This window comes from Pteropus alecto, unplaced genomic scaffold, assembly GCF_000325575.1.
Source record: "Pteropus alecto unplaced genomic scaffold, ASM32557v1 scaffold238, whole genome shotgun sequence".
Taxonomy (NCBI): Eukaryota; Metazoa; Chordata; class Mammalia; order Chiroptera; family Pteropodidae; genus Pteropus; species Pteropus alecto.
In genome coordinates, this window is record NW_006442104.1 from 187,938 (window position 1) to 200,570 (window position 12,633).

Here is a 12,633-nt window from a genome sequence, read left to right on the forward strand (position 1 = left end):
ATCTTTTCATATATTTGTTGGCCATTTGTATATCCTCTAGGGAGAAGTGTCTGTTCAGGTCCTCTGCCCATTTTTTTGATTGGATCATTTGTTTTTTTGTTGTTATAGAGTCGTACGAGTTCTTTGTATATTTTGGATATTAGGCCCTTATCAGAGGTGTTGCTTGCAGATGGTTGTCTCTTTATCTTGTTGATGGTTTCTTTTGCTGAGCAGAAGCTTTTTAGTTTGATGTGGAATAGTCCATATTTAAGATAGCTCACCTGACGTCCTGACCCCGCTCTCTTCACTCTGCCCTTATGCAAAGCAGATACTTGGTACATATTTATTGTCTTCTGTGTGATTTGACTTCACAGTGCTTGCCTTGGAGAGGGGTCCCCAAACTCTCAAGTGTGGGATTAGCTCTTAAACTTCACTTTATGTCATAGTGACAGGAAACCATCAACTAAACTCCAAGCAGGCAGGGAGAGGGTTTATTTCAAGAGCCAGGCTTGGGACCATAGAATACTCAGGCCTTCCAGCTTCCTTCACAGTAAGTGGAAGATTTTCTTTTCCTTCAGTGATACCTGTAATAAATTTTGACTTAAGGCAATAAATGGATCCACTCACCAAATGGCGATTGGCTGTGAGTATCAACCCTCAAGGAACCATTCCTCTTTTGAAAAGAAAATTCTCATTTAAATAATTACACATTGGCCTCTGGGTTAATGCAAATCGTGGGATGCAGGAGCAGGATTTTGCCAAGAATATATGAGACATTATTTGTAATACTCAATGCATTCTGCTTTAAGCTATTAACCCATTCTGAGCTTTAAAGAGATCAGCTGTGGATCTAGAACTAGCTGGGGAATTTGACACTGAATCAAATGGGAGAGTTTTATAAAATTATGCAAGATGAGTAGTTACTACTTAAATATTAGAAAAGATTTTATGTAGGAAAATCACAATAATACCAGATACAAAATAACACTAAATAAGCTATCGATAATTACACCACAATAACTCATGTGATAAAAGCATGCCTCATAGAAAGCATTAACAGTTGTGCCCTATGGCTCACTGGTCACCCTTCAAAACTGAATCGTGGTTTGGGAAGATCTGTTTGCTACCCTGACCATGCTTCTTACAACTGACCATAGAATTTTCTAGTGCGTACTAGTAAAAATGCACTTTTCCTTGGAAGCAGGCTTTATATTATGCCATTTATCTTCCTTCTTAGTACATAGCCTCATGCTATGTTGCATTGACCTGTAACTCAGCTTTCCCTCTGAAGGACATTGGACATCCCTGATGCAGGATATATCCATATGACGAAATAAAAGAAATTCCACATACAGAGCTAAATTTGGTAGCACAATCTGAAATGCACATGATAGACCATTGTGCTATAGTAAACTGGTAAAAAAAATTGCTCTGTAAAGGCCATAAGACTTAGCAAAGTTCACAAGTCAAAGAGAGAAAGTAGAATCTGGCTATGAATGTATAAGTGGTAAGTGAGTCACTGCTTTTTAGTTTAAATAAAGTTATATACTTAGAGGGGCTAATTCTAAAAACCACATTGCCTCTTGTTTCAAACTAGTGACTGAAAAAAAAACCAATCTAATGGTTAAAACAGATTCTAAAATTTGAAAGAACATCATTTCCTTCTGACTCTTATCAGGATATGAATCATTATATGACCCTTTTCTGGTGTTTAAGGAGCATTTTTTATAGAAATGTGTATGATTAAGAGATTGGAACTCAACTTATTAGTAAAACCTTTTTGTCCTGTTTGATAGAATGAAAGTAGCACTAGTTATAGCTCAGACATTCTGGTCAAAAGGAGGTTATATTTGGTGACCTTTTTTATATTGTTTGTTTCTCTTTCTCATCTAATATCTTTTGAGTAAAGGAGGCTTAAAGAAACTTCATTTGCAGTTAGCAACAAAGTTGCTGAAGTATTTGAGAAATACTCAAGAGGCTGGGAAGTGCTATATCAAAATATAATGGTTTATGCATAAAAATCCAAGGAAATTATATTTTTCCCATATAAAGAAAGAGTAATTTTCCTACTCAAAACTCTTAATTCTGTTTGGGCTATCTTTGGTCAGTGAAAACTATCAGTAATTAGTTACTAGAGTCAAGGGGTTGTTAGACATGCCAGTTTGGGTGGGTTTCAGTAAAATTTGAAATCATGCAATTTTTCTAAGACCAGAGAGAGATCCTGTGGGGTCTCTTATCCATAACAGTTATGCTGCAGAGTTAATTGCCTGAATTTTAACCTGCTTCTGCCACTTACTAATTATGAAAACTTGGGCAAATTACTCATCTTTCTTCAGATGACTGTCAGTTTTCTCATCTTTGAAATGGGGATATGTATAATACTTATTTAATAGAGCTGTTGTAAAGACTTAGATGGGTTATATATTTAAGGTTCTTATGATGAGTCCTAAGTATATGGTAAACATTCACCATTAATTAGTCTTTATGTCTATGAAACTGATATAGTATACTGTGATGCCTTCGCCTTGAGAAAAACTGGTGTAAAAAAAACCTGATCTCATCAGCCAGGTAAATGTGAGGTTAGTCTCTCAGGTGAGCCTGAATATTCATTCACAAGTTATGGCAGGCAGAATTTTAAGATTCTCTCAAAATTTCTGCTCCATCATGTACAGGCCCTTTATTATCTCCTCTACCCAAGTGCAGGCAGAACCTTGTGTATGATAGAATATTGCTCTCCTGATTAGGTTGACTTTGAATTAACCAAAAGGAAGTTATCTGGGTGGGCCTGATCTAATCAGGTGAGCCCTTAAAAGGGACTAGGTCCTTCCTGAAGTTAGTGAGAGTTGAAATGTGAGAGGACCTATGGAAGGAGCTGCATGGCAAGAAACTGAAGTGGTCTCTAGGAACAGGAAATGGTCCTTAGACCACAGCCAGGGACAGCATGGGGGCCTTGGTCCTATACCAGAAGCAGCTGAATTCTGTGAACAATCACGTGAGCTTGAATGGGACCTGTTGCTCCCGAGGAGATCCCACCCCAGCTGAAACTTTGATTTCATCCCTGTGATACACTGAGCAGAGATCCCAGTTGAGGCTCTCTCTGGACTCAACTTATAGAAATCTAACATAACAAATTGATTCATTTCAAGCCACTATTGGTTCATTTCAAGGGACTACATTTGTGGTGATTTATTATACAGCGATAGAAAAGTAATGCACTGTTAATGACCTAAAGTTGTACCTTATCTGCTTGGCTCATAAAAGGCCAGGAGGCTAGACAGTAAGAGTATGTAGTCACCATTTGCTTCTTGTCTGTCCCTGTAATAGAAATATAATTCAGGGAATTATGTGGCACCAGAGGATGGCTCTGTTCATTCTCATGGACCTGTCTCCTGTAGGTAAGCTGCTGCCACCCCCAAAATGTCTCCAGTACCCTCAGTAAGGTCCCCAGAAAATCCTTTCTCTAGAACATCATCTTTTAGGCTTCTACTTAATAGAAATGCAAAGAGACTTGCCCAAACCACTCAACTTAATTTTGGCCACCTCCCAGAGATGTCCCTAACTTCACTGTTTACTTTCTTCATGGCACTGGTCTATGATTATTTTGTTTGCTCATTCACTGGCCTGCTGTCATACTCTCTGATTCAGAATTAAACAACATGAAGACATGAAGATGAGGACCTTCATGTCTTGCTCTTATCTCTCCAAAGCCTGTACAAATGGCTGGCACCTGCGGAATATATTTGCCACGTAAAAGTATTATAGAGAAATGCAGCCAGCTCCAGAAGACCAAGCACCGTTGTACAGTCCTATGTCAGGTGTTCATACACAACTTCCCTGAAAGGTTTTCATGGCACTTTGTTCATATTCTTGTTATAGGATTTTTGACACTAGTTTATGAGATATTAGAGAACAGAGACCACGTCTTCTTATCTTTGTATTCTTTGTGCTAAACACAGTGGCCAAGATATCATAGATGTTCAATAAATATCTGTGGAATGTAATGGAATTGATAATTAAGCTATAAAAATCAAAGTATCCTCGATATGACCACATAGATATAGGTATTGATATAGACATATAGTATATAGATATTGACTAGACGAAGTGTAATTCTTTTTTATTTTATGAGATATAGCAATTTGCCACTTTCTTCCCTAACTCCCAAGGCTTTTACAAGAGCCTTCTTTCTGTCCTCACCTCCCTTTACCCGCCTCCCGCATTCACTAATTCCCCAAGACTTGATCAAATGACCCTTCCATCCGAAGCTCAGCCAGCCTAAGAGTTCAAACCAGCTTCAGTGAGAGAACGTAGAATATTAACAGCCTCGGCCTAGGCATCCCATATGACTTTACGACAGGTGCTCTTCCATGTCAAGAGCCAGTCCTGACCACAGAGTATCCCCCGCAGCCACCCCATCCTGTTTGCAGATACCCCCATAGATTTCTGCACCCAACTATTGCTGTCTTCCCCTACCTCTCCAAAACTGCACCTCTTCTTTAGGCAAACTTGCTGTCCCTCTGTGTGGAAAAGAACCTGCAGATAGCATTCACCACCCCCCAAACTTGGTCTCTCCTACTCTTCACCTACTTTCCTTAAAGACTCTCGAGGCATCCCATTTTCCAGGAGAACTGTAAATGAGCTGCAGTCCTGAAGATGGAGAGTTAGAGACTCTTCCTCTGGGCTCCCAAAGCTCTCATACTTGCCTCTTTCACAGCATTTATTGTGTTCTATTGTCTAATCACTAGTGTTTATGTCTATGGGTAGCTGAGATTTTTCTTCATGTTCTAGAAGAAGATTTGGTGCCGTCAGGACTAATGTGGGAAAAAAAGGAAGAAGCAGCAAAGATTGGATGGGGACAAAAAAAAGAGGTGGCGCGTGAATGACAGAAGGTAGCAAGTTTAGCAATGTGAACTTCCCCGGAACTTCCAAATCTTCAGGAAAGAGTTCTAAATTTATATATTCTTAGCATGAGCATATTTTTTTATGGAAATGCATAAATGCTAATTCCTACAATCATTTCAACTTAGGGCAAAACAGAAAGAAGTCTTTATGTGAAGGGTGACTATAAAAGAGTAAGCCCCTGGGAATTAGTAAAAAATCAAGAAAGGACTTTGAACTTCCACAGATCATAAGATCGAGTGGAGCCAAGCTTACCTGAATCTCTAAGGGACAAGACTAGGGCCCTGCTAACAACTCATAAAAATGCCTGGCAAATTAGAGACACAAACAGCAAAGGCTTCTATTTTAGGAGTGTTCTGTATATTTTCTCTTCCCATTTGAAACATATTGACATCCCAGTCTGTTTAGATAGAGGTGTGGGAAGCAGCTGACAGTCTGGGCTCACAGGAAAGCTGTGGGCCTGGCAGGTGGTAATAGCAATCAAGAAGTCCATTCCACCTCCACAGCCCAGAATTCATCCCCTTTGTTCCCAATCACCTCTCTGCACTCTGGTCCAATGCTGTTTGCAGGGGAAGACATAACTCAAGAGAGCAGGTGGCTTCGCAGGCCTCTCATTTGGGTAATGAGTTAGAACCTTTACCTAAAGCCAAGCCCAAGGATCCTTCCACCTGCTGCAGACTGGAAGTTGACAGACAGCAACATATATGTATACGCGTGTGTGTGCATGCTGAGAGAAGACCGAAACATCTTTGTAATAATCCACACATTTATAGCTGTTTCTTTTATTTTTTTCCTTTGTTTTTGTAAATTATACCAGTTTCTTGGATCACTCGATTCCTTTATTGGGTGATGAAAAAAATCAAGCCTACCTTTAGGCAATTAGCTACCTCTTCAAGCAATTATCTTTATGCACAATTTCAAGGAATTTCTCATTGCCTTTTCTGAACTGCTGTGGGAAAAGATCGGAAGGAGATAGCCAAAGGCCAATGACCAAGCGCAGGGCCCCCGGCACCCTCCTCAGCTTCGGAAGGCTAGTGAATTGCATTCTCGAGACAGAGGACTTGACAACAGAGAGTCTGACAGTTTTCATAAGGCAGGAAATGTGGCCATTATCCACCCAGAGCGGGGTGTGTGCAAACACCATCTGGATGTTTATGTACCTCCTCCCGGATTGTGGACATTGTTTAAGTGGGAGGGGAAGAAAGTGCAAGAAGAAAATCCTCTTCCTTTTTGCAAGACACACACAGAGCTTCACACGCTCGGCCTGCATCTTTTGTCTCAAGGAGCAAGTGCCACCCCCTTTGTGTTGGGCATCTCAGAGAGTTCAAAAGACAGAATCACCTACATCATTCATTCAACAGCCATTTACTGAGCACTGATTATAAAACAGTCACTATATCAGGTGCCAGGGTTACAGCGATGAGCCAAATGTCAGGGTCCTTTCCTTCCCCCACAGAGTCCCTGGTCCTGTTATTGGAGTTTGGCTTATTGTCATCATCATCATTGCCACTGCCACTACCATCTCTTTTCTCACAGGGCAATGTCGAAAACTTAGTGTGCTTATGAAGCACCTAGGAATAAAAAGATAAATACAAAAATAAAGTCTTAAAAGGCAAAAGAGTGAAAAATAATCACCTGGGGATTTCTTTCATTAAAATGCAGATTTCCAGGTAAATTTGCTGTGCTATGAGGTAGCCTGATCTTGAGATGGGTCCCAGAACTCAACATTTTCAGAGCAATCCAGGGGATTCTGATGTAGACATTTCATGGTTCACATTTTGAAAATATAGTTTATGTTAAGGCAGTTTATACATTTTTGTCATATTCTTTATGTTTTGCATGTCACAACAGCCCAAATAGTAGACAGAATGGGAATTATTTCTAATTTACCGATGAGAAGAATGAATGCATAAAAATGTTTATTCAACATAATGTAATATCGCTGGCATCTAATTTTTTCAAGTTCTGTACTGGGAGTTTTAGGGAAGAATGAGATGCTCAATGAGTTTGCATTAGAAGGATGAGGAAGACGAGCACACAAACGTGCCAGGCGCTTCCCATGCTGTACTATCTGTAATTCACTTTTATATATATCAGTATATACATGCATGTAAATGTATTATGCTAACTTTATTCTGTACCTTGAGAGTGATAAGTTCATTCACTAATTTGCTCATCTATTTTACCTAATACTTACTGAGCACTTATTATGTCCTTGATATTGTTCTAGATATTGGAGATAGAATAGTAAATAAAATACAAAAACATCTGTTTCCATGAAATTGACATTCCAGTTGGGGAAACAGAGATTAGAAATACACGCCATGGCGTAATTCATTCTTATTTTAAGGGACCTATCCCGGAACATGCTGTATGGTTGATTGGAGCCTATTTGATAATAAATATTTATACAAGTGGCAGAATTCTACTTGAGACTGGCTTTCATCAAAACATTTCTTCCAGAAGTAAGATTATGTATGAGAGAGTAGATTCACAACCCATCACCCACCTATAATTGTCATAGGCGATTATTTACCAAAATAGTCTGACAATTGTGAGCAACCAAATTGATATGTCAATTTGTAACAGATTGTCTCATTTAAACTTTAATTCTCTGGTATAGATAATATTATTATCTCCATTTTACAGATTAGGCATTTGAGGTGTAAAGAGGTTAAGTAATTTCCTGATTCTTAGTTATGAGGTACTAAGTAGCAGAGCTAAGATTTAGACTTGTTCGTTCCCAAAGCCTGTACTATTTCTACTTCCCCATCCTGGTCTAAGAAGATCCTGGTATCATGAATTCTATATAGACCCACCCTCAGCACTTCCCAAAGCCCTGCATTTTGGTTGGTCATTCCCTTGTCTTTGTGCCTCTTCTCCAACCTTCTGTCCATGCAGAGCCAGTTTAAGGTTCCCCAACCAAAGGATTTTCCAGGACCAATTCTAATTAGTAATGATCATAATCACTTCTTAAGTCTGTATTAAATCTTTTCTCCCCCAAGTAACGAATTGAACATTTCCTTGAGATGAAGGAGTATTTTTATTAATCTCTCTTCTAATACCAGACAACATTCAGCATGATATAATACATACAGAAGGCAAGTAATCATTGTTGCTTCAACAGATAAATTTTCACTATACCACATAGAACACAGCGCCTGACACATAATAGATACTTAATAAGTGTTTGCTTTTGTAGATAGAATTTTCACAGAATCGTGGCCAATACAATGGATGTCTCTATCCATTTAGATGATTAGTAATAGAAAATCAATGAGAATACAATTTTTAATTTAAGATACTTTAATTCTAAATAGCAATTATTTACTTATTTGTCTTAATATAAGGCTTGGAGATCTTGGAACAAGAACTTCGTTTTCAATATGTAATGTATGTATCTAGAAATCAGCAATGAGGTCATCTGAGGCCAAACTGGGGAAATATTTGTAGAGGGAGGTCCTAGATAAAATGGGCAGGACCGATATGGAATATAGAATGTGGGAAAGGGGAAATCTTTACATGCCATATTTTCCCCTTTACATTATAAACAAGTTAGAGGAAGAAATGGTGGCTAAACCATATATTAAGCTAAAGGGGAATATTTTAAGCAACTCTACTTTGGAAACACAAAACACATTTCACATCTTGTCACTTCTCAACGATTAATGCACTCAATTAATATACTCATTTTATGGCAGTTGAAACCGACAGATTTGGCAAAGATTGATTAATTACATATAAACTTGACAGAATTGTAGCATTTAATATATACATATGTGTGTGTATAAATATATGGCCCTTGTTTCTCAAGTCCAATACTAAGATAAACAGTTCAACAGGGGATTTTCTTAACTTATAAATTTCTTTAAATTAATGTCTTGTGGTACAAGGCAAATCTATCACATTTAGGTATATGTATTTGAAGAGAATAAATTTATCTGAAATTCGAACTGTTGCTGATATGGGAAATATATTTATTCTGTGAACAAGTATGCATAATATAAGCACAAACAGCAACTGTCTGAGCTTTAGGTAGACTATGGGGTAAAAACATACCAGCAAAAGCTTAAGAAAGAGGTGTTTATGTGATACATATCCATGTACATATATATACACACGTGTATGCTGAAGTCCTAGAAGCAATGATTTCATATGAAGGCATTTCTACCCCAATTTGTTTATCCCTCCGAGCTTTAGTTTTCTCCCCTCTAAACACAGGAATGATCATAATGGTTCCTATCTCAGGAGAGGTCAGATTTAAATGAGATGGTATGTATGAAGAAGCCTGGCTTATGGGGACATATAATAGAAGTTATTTACCTCCTGACCTTTGCCTTGTCTCTATTCCTGCGTATAATGAATCTGGTCTTATGCTGTTCCCTTTGGAGGAGCCATAGAAGCAGATAAATCACACCTACTTTCAAGGATTATTTCATCGGGAAAATAAAATTGTTAATAAACAGATTAGAGAACTTTAGGAGAAGAGAACATAGACAAACATTTGCTTATGTGCTTCACGCTTTATGTACGAAGTAGAGGATGGGTATTTTTAAGTGCAGTTGAGATTTCCTCAAGGTTTAGTCTACTAGACTATGGCCAACAAAAATTAGAGACGAGATCTTCCATTAGCAAGAAAAGTCAGGCTCCAGGATATTGTTACACTAGAGAGATGCCCTGAATGCAAGAAGTTCCCAAGGAGCAATAATGGGCAGCAGAGAGGCGGGAGGAAAGACCAGGCACATGGAAGAGCCAGGCTGTAGCGGTCAGGTGAGAGGAACAGAAACATAAACCAGCAAGAATGAATCTTCCAGCCTAGCCCAGGCTCTGTGACCTGCCCAAGTCCTGAAGCTCACAGATGCTACTGCACAGCTGCTCGGCACACCCAGGTGCAAAGCACAAGGCAGGGGAGGAACACCATGCATGCCTCACCTCAGTGACGTGGACAGTGGCGTCCTGATCTAAGAGAACTAGCAACAGCCAGGAGACCCAGAATCAAGTCCCCTTCCACTTAACGACTCTGTAATATTGAGTAAATAAATTCCTTCAGTGCCCTCACTTGTAAAGTGGTGATAATATTTGCTCTATTTCATAGGCTGTGTGAGATACAAAAGAAACATATATGAAGCAATATCAGTGGTCAAGAGCACAGACTGCATGGATTCAAATCCCAGATCCACTACTTAAGTGCATGACCTTAAGTGTAGCTGTTCGTTGGGGTCCTTATCTAGAAAATAGGACCATATAATGCCTTTCTCAAAGAGCTATTGTGAGGAGCGTTATCAGAAATACATGTGAAGTGCTTACAGCAAAGTCAAGCACATAGTAAATGTTCAACAAATGCAATGTGAATTATGATTATTAGTGAGAACACGGTTATTGAACAGACGATGTGAGAAGCACAAAAACCTTGGCTTCAGAATCAGACAGACTAAAGCTCTCATTCAAACTCCACCATTATAGGCTGGATGATTTAAAGGAAATTACTTAACTCCTCTTAATCTCAGTTTTTAATTTTGCACACTGGGCATGATAATACGCTGTTAAAGGCATCCTGATAAAAAATTTGAAATAGTCTGTATCAAGCAAATGGAATACGGTATGTTTCCAATGAATGCTAGTAATTACGTCTAAGTATGGTGATAGCCACATCTAGCAGGTATTGCTATTAGAACCGATATTGTTGTCAAGTTCTTTTCTAACCTAGAAATGACTTCTCAGATGCCAAAACTGAGACACTCCTGAGTCAGCGTGAGTGAGGCAGGCCAGTGTAGCTGGGCAAGTTATATTTCAAGCAAGCATAAACATTTCTTCCTTCATGGAAAACCTGATCGGAACACTGATTCACACAGTTCACCCGTTCCTGGTGCTTTGCGTTTACAGTGGCACTGCGCCTGGCCCGCTCTCCTTTCTGGTCCCACGTGTCAGTGAGACCAGTGAGGAGAATGTCAAGACATCCCGGGAGAGAAACGCCCAGGTAGCCTGAGGACACGAGCTCTGTGTCCTGTGGCCTCACACCTCAACAATGCTGCCACTGTCATTCCCAGAAAGGCTGACATGTGGATGAGGGCCAGCTGGACCCCATTGCCACAAAGGAGACCAAAGGGTTGCAAACGGGCCAGCAGGAAGGCTGGAAGATGGGTCTTTGGGAACGCGGCAGGCAGTGAGCTCTCACGGAGCCTTCAAAGTACTGGACATTTCCTGGCTCCAGACGTGCCAAATGCCCAAAGGAGCAAGCAACACGCTTCTGACTTCCAGTAGGGAGTCCTGGTTCAGAGGGTCCACAAGGAAGAAAACGGGCCCAGCAATGATCAAGTTCCTTGCATGTGGCAGGTGCTTTGTACATTGACCCCACTTGGTCCCCACAACACCTGTGTCACATTCCAGTCATGATCCCATTACACACGGCCTGGTGCATTGTAAGCCTTCAACAAGCATAATGGTCCACACCAAGGTGAGCAGAGCCCAGGCTCAGTCTTCATAGATAAGACTTCTGAAATCCACTGTGAATATCTCCACATACTGAATCCAGTAGCATGATATGAATTGAATTTTGAATCAAATTGGGGTCAATCCAATTTTTTTAATTCAACATTCAACAAACACTTTTTGAACCACGCCGTGTACTGGTCACTCTACTAGGCACTAAGAAGAAGCAGTTCAAAATACAAATACACTATTTTTCTGCCCCATAGAGCCCACAGTTCCTTCCACAAACATGAACTGAACGCTTCCTGTGTGCTAGGACCTGAGCCGGGAGCTGGGAAGATCAGAGCTAGGCCAAGGCATGGCAAACCCTGAGGCAAAATAAATTTTTATATAAATTTTTAATGACTAATTTTTCCCAGAACATTAAAGTGGTTGAAAAATCAAAACGTAGAAGTACGAAAACTCACAACATTGTTTTAAGTTTAAATATTTTACTTATACCCCAAACTGAATTTCTTTTTTTCACTTTCCTGGTTTTATGGGGAGCAAACTCATCAATAATATTTCAAAATCAATTTCTTGCTTATGTCATTTTCGATTGGGGGACTTGCCATGCTTGACAATTTCCTTTGACCAAGTAATGATCTTAAATAATTTTTAATTAAGTTCAGTCTATTGATCCCGACTTTATTTAAAATTTTGATATTATGGTCACCATGGAATGTTTGCACTAATTTTGATTTTTTAAGTAGCGTATTAAAACCTTATCGATATTGGTTCTTTATATTGATTTTTTGCCCATCCCACCCTACCAAATTTTGTGCCCAGGCAAGTGCCTCCCTTGGCTCACCCTAGTCCTAGCACCAAAGGATTCAAAAATGAAATAGGGTAGAACCCTTCTTCAGCTTTTACAAACCAATGGGAGACTCAAATGAGTAGACACATAGTAGCTAATATTTCTACAGCATTTTTGTTATTCTAAGTACTTTACATGTATTAATTCATTTAATACTTAAGAACCCTATGAGGGAAATACTACTTATTATTCCCATTTTGCAGAGAGAGAGAGAGAGAGAAGGAAGGGAGGGAGGGAGAAAAAAAGAAAGAAAGAATGAAAGAAAGAGCCTTGGGCTGATATTGAGAGAGTGGAGTTTTTGCCAGCATCTAAGACTTATTAGCTTTGTCACCTTAGATGTCACAATTTTTTATTAGTGTCATTGGTAAATAAGGGGTTTGGATGAAGTGATCCCCATGATTTCTTAAATTTCAGCTTCCGTTTCAAAGTTTATAAATTCTTATCTGTAGAAACAACACCATGTAAGCTAT

At 39.3% G+C, this 12,633-nt stretch overlaps 1 long non-coding RNA gene and 1 pseudogene across 1 annotated transcript in view; both read left to right on the plus strand.

Annotated features, from left to right (window-relative positions):
* LOC112469225 overlaps positions 1-12,633 on the plus strand; it is a 294,384-nt gene that overhangs the window by 186,149 nt on the left and 95,602 nt on the right. The gene's annotated exons all lie outside the window — the stretch shown is intronic.
* LOC107196254 overlaps positions 5,894-12,633 on the plus strand; it is a 9,263-nt pseudogene continuing 2,523 nt past the window's right edge.